We start from the raw sequence: 5047 nt of genomic DNA on the forward strand, positions 1-5047 counted from the left end.
CCAGCGTTCGTGCTGGACGTGCAGACCGCGTGAGACGACGCTTCATCCAGTCCCAAACATGCTCAATGGGGGAAAGATCCGGAGATCTTGCTGGCCAGGGTAGTTGACTTACACCTTCTAGAGCACGTTGGGTGGCACGGGATACATGCGGACGTGCATTGTCCTGTTGGAACAGCAAGTTCCCTTGCCAGTCTAGGAATGGTAGAACGATGGGTTCGATGACGGTTTGGATGTATCGTGCACTATTCAGTGTCCCCTCGACGATCACCAGAGGTGTACGGCCAGTGTAGGACATCGCTCCCCACACCATGATGCCGGGTGTTGGCCCTGTGTGCCTCGGTCGTATGCAGTCCTGATTGTGGCGCTCACCTGCACAGCGCCAAACACGCATAAGACCATCATTGGCACCACGGCAGAAGCGATTCTCATCGCTGAAGACGACACGTCTCCATTTGTCCCTACATTCACGCCTGTCGCGACACCACTGGAGGTGGGCTGCACGATGTTGGGGCGTGAGCGGAAGACGGCCTAACGGTGTGCGGGACCGTAGCCCAGCTTCATGGAGACGGTTGCGTATGGTCCTCTAAAACTTGAATTGTACTACTTATTACTGGCTATTACATCAACTTAGAAGCTTCATCTGTGTTCTACTATGGTGCTTCTAGTGTCTCCGCATACCGCAGCACGCGACATAGCTTTGCAGACGATAAATGTAACCGTTTCAGATAGAAGAGCGGCCAATGTGACAATCTGGCTTTAAATCGATTCGATAACAAATGACGAAAACGGACGTATTTCTCAGGTTTTTACTACATATGAATACTTTTCACATTCTCCCGTGCAACTCGGCTGCTGGTCCTCCTTCCATGCAAAATGTTAAGGTCCTAGCTCATGTCCAAGGCACCAAAGAAGGGTAAAAAGTCAATAATCCATAACGAAAACATGAATTGTACTACATCTTACTGGCTATTACATCAACTTAGAAGTTTCATCTGTGTTCTACTATGGTGCTTTTAGTCTCTCCGCATACCGCAGCACGCGACATAGCTTTGCAGACGATAAGTACAACCGTTTCAGAGAGACGAGCGGCCAATGGTAAGATCAGGCTTTAAGTCGATTCGATAACAAATGACGAACACGGGCAGATTTCTCAGGTTTTTACTACATATGAACACTATTCACATTCTCCTGTGCAATTCGGCTGCTAGTCTTCATTTCATGCAAAATGTTAAGGTCCTAGCTCATGTCCAAGGCACCAAAGCCAGCTAAAAATTCAATAATCTATAACTAAAACTTGAATTCTACTACTTCTTACTGACTATTACATCAACTTTAAAGCTTCATCTGTGTTCTACTATGGTGCTTTTAGTGTCTCCGCATACCGCAGCACGCGACATAGGTTTGCAGACGATAAATGTAACCGTTTCAGACAGAAGAGCGGCCAATGTGACAATCTGGCTTTAAGTCGATTCGATAACAAATGACGAAAACGGAAGGATTTCTCAGGTTTTTACTACATATGAACACTTTTCACATTCTCGCGTGCAACGCAGCTACTAGTCCTCTTTTCATGCAAAAAATTAAGTTCCTAGCACATGTCCAAGGCACAAAAGAAGGGTAAAAATTCAATAATCGATACCTAAAACTTGAATTGTACCACTACTTACTGGCTATTACACCTTCTTAGAAGCTTCATCTGTGTTCTACTATAATGCTTTCAGTGTCTCCGCATACCGCAGCACGCGACATAGCTTTGCAGACGGTAATTACTACCGTTTCAGAGAGAAGAGCGGACAATGTGACGATCTGGCTTTAAGTCGATTCATTAACAAATGACGAAAACGGACGGATTTCTCAGGTTTTTACTACATATGAACACTTCTCACATTCTCCCGTGCAACTCGGCTGCTGGTCCTCCTTTCATGCAAAATGTTAAGGTCCTAGCTCATATCCAAGGCACCAAAGAAGTGTAAAAAGTCAATAATCGATACCTCAAACGTGAATTGTACTACGTCTCACTTGCTATTACATCAACATAGAAGCTTCATCTGTGTTCTACTATGGTGCTTTTAGTGTCCCCGCATACCGCAGCACGCGAAATAACTTTGCAGACGATAAATGTAACCGTGTCAGAGAGAAGAGCGGCCAATGTGATGATCTGGCTTTAAGTCGATTCGATAACAAATGAAGAAAACGGACGCATTTCTCAGGTTTTTACAACATATGAACACTTTCCACAGTCTCCCGTGCAACGCGGCTGCTAGTCCTCCTTTCATGCAAAACGTTAAGGTCCTAGAACATGTCCAAGGCACCAAAGTAGTGTAAGAAGTCAATAATCGATAACTAAAACTTGAATTGTTCTACTTCTTACTGGCTATTACATCAACCTAGAAGCTCCATCTGTGTTCTACTATGGTGCTTTTAGTGTCTCCGCATACCGCAGCACGAGACATAGCTTTGCAGACGATAAATGTAACCGTTTAAGACAGAAGTGCGGCCAATGTGACGATGTGGCTTCAAGTCGATTCGATAACAAATGACGAAAACGGACGGATTTCTCAGGTTTTTTCTACATATGAACACTTTTCACATTCTCCCGTGAAACGCGGCTGCTAGTCCTAATTTCATGCAATTTCTTAAGGTCCTACCTCATGTCCAGGGCACCAAAGAAGGTTAAAAAGTCAATAATCGATAACAAAAACTTGAATTGTACTACTTCTTACTGGCTATTACATCAGTTGAGAAGCTTCATCTGTGTTCTACTATGGTGCATTTAATGTCTCGCATACCACAGCACGCGACATAGCTTTGCAGACGATAAGTACAACCGTTTCAGAGAGAAGAGCGGCCAATGTGACGATCTGGCTTTAAGTCGATTCGATAACAAATGACGAAAACGGACGGATTTCTCAGGTTTTTACTACATATGAACACTATTCACATTCTCCAGTGCAACTCGGCTGCTAGTCCTCCTTTCATGCAAAATGTTAAGGTCCTAGCTCATGACCAAGTCACAAAAGCCAGCTAAAAAGTCAATAATCTATAACTAAAACTTGAATTGTACTACTTCTTACTGGCTATTACATCAACTTAGAAGCTTCATCTGTGTTCTACTATGGTGCTTCTAGTGTCTCCGCATACCGCAGCACGCGAAATAGCTTTGCAGACGATAAATGTAACCGTTTCAGATAGAAGAGCGGCCAATGTGACAATCTGGCTTAAAATCGATTCGATAACAAATGACGAAAACGGACGGATTTCTCAGGTTTTTACTACATATGAATACTTTTCACATTCTCCCGTGCAACTCGGCTGCAGGTCCTCCTTCCATGCAAAATGTTAAGGTCCTAGCTCATGTCCAAGGCACCAAAGCCAGCTAAAAATTCAATAATCTATAACTAAAACTTGAATTGTACTACTTCTCACTTGCTATTACATCAACATAGAGGCTTCATCTGTGTTCTACTATGGTGCTTTTAGTGTCCCCGCATACCGCAGCACGCGACATAGCTTCGCAGACGATAAATGTAACCGTTTCAGACTGAAGTGCGGCCAATGTGACGATCTGGCTTCAAGTCGATTCGATAACAAACGACGAATACGGACGGATTTCTAGGTTTTTACTACATATGAACACTTTTCACATTCTCCAGTGCAACTCGGCTGCTAGTCCTCCTTTCATGCAGAATCTTAAAGTCCTAGCTCGTGTCCAAGGCACCAAAGCCAGCTAAAAAGTCAATAATCGATACCTAAAACTTGAATTGGACTACTTCTTACTGGCTATTACATCAACTTAGAACCTTCATCTGTGTTCTACTATGGTGCTTTTAGTGTCTCCGCATACTGCAGCACGCTACATAGCTTTGCAGACGATAAGTACAATCGATTCAGAGAGAAGAGCGACCAATGTGACGATCTGGCTTTAAGTCGATTCGATAACAAATGACGAATACGGACGGATTTCTCAGGTTTTTACTACATATGAACACTTTTCACATTCTCCCGTGCAACTAGCCTGCCAGTCCTCCTTTCATGCGGATTCTTAAGGTCCTAGCTCATGTCCAAGGCGCCAAAGCCCGCTAAAAAGTCCATAATCGATACCTAAAACTTGAATTGTACTACTTCTTACAGGCTATTACATTTAATTAGATGCTTCATTTGTGTTTTACTATGGTGGTTTTAGTGTCTCCACATACCGCAGCACGCGACATAGCTTTGCAGACGATAAGTACAACCGTTTCGGAGAGAAGAGAGGCCAATGTGCCGATTTGGCTTTAAGTCGATTCGATAACAAATGACGAAAACGGACGGATTTCTCAGGTTTTTACTACATATGAACACTTTTCACATTCTCCCGTGCAACTCGGCTGCTAGTTCTCCTTACATGCAGAACCTTAAGGTCATAGCTCATGTCCAAGGAACCAAAGCCAGCTAAAAAGTCAATAATCGATACCTAAAACTTGAATTGTACTACTTCTTACTGGCTATTACATCAACTTAGAACCTTCATCTGTGTTCTACTATGGTGCTAATAGTGTCTCCGCATACCGCAGCACGCGACATAGCTTTGCAGACGATAAGTACAACCGTTTTAGACAGAAATGCGGCCATTGTGACGATCTGGCTTTAAGTCGATTCGATAACAAATGACGAAAACGGACGGATAACTAGGTTTTTACTACATATGAACAGTTTTCACATTCTTCCGTGCAACTCGGCAGCTAGTCCTCCTTTCATGCAGAGTCTTAATGTCCTAGCTCATGTCCAAGGAACCAAAGCCAGCTAAAAAGTCAATAATCGATACCTAAAACTTGAATTGTACTACTTCTTACTGGCTATTACATCTACTTAGAACCTTCATCTGTGTTCTACTATGGTGCTAATAGTGTCTCCGCATACCGCAGCACGCGACATAGCTTTGCAGACGATAAGTACAATCGTTTCAGAGAGAAGAGCGACCAATGTGACGATCTGGCTTTAAGTCGATTCGATAACAAATGACGAAAACGGACGGATTTCTCAGGTTTTTACTACATATGAACCCTTC

This window comes from Schistocerca gregaria, unplaced genomic scaffold (assembly GCF_023897955.1).
Source record: "Schistocerca gregaria isolate iqSchGreg1 unplaced genomic scaffold, iqSchGreg1.2 ptg000422l, whole genome shotgun sequence".
Classification (NCBI taxonomy): Eukaryota; Metazoa; Arthropoda; class Insecta; order Orthoptera; family Acrididae; genus Schistocerca; species Schistocerca gregaria.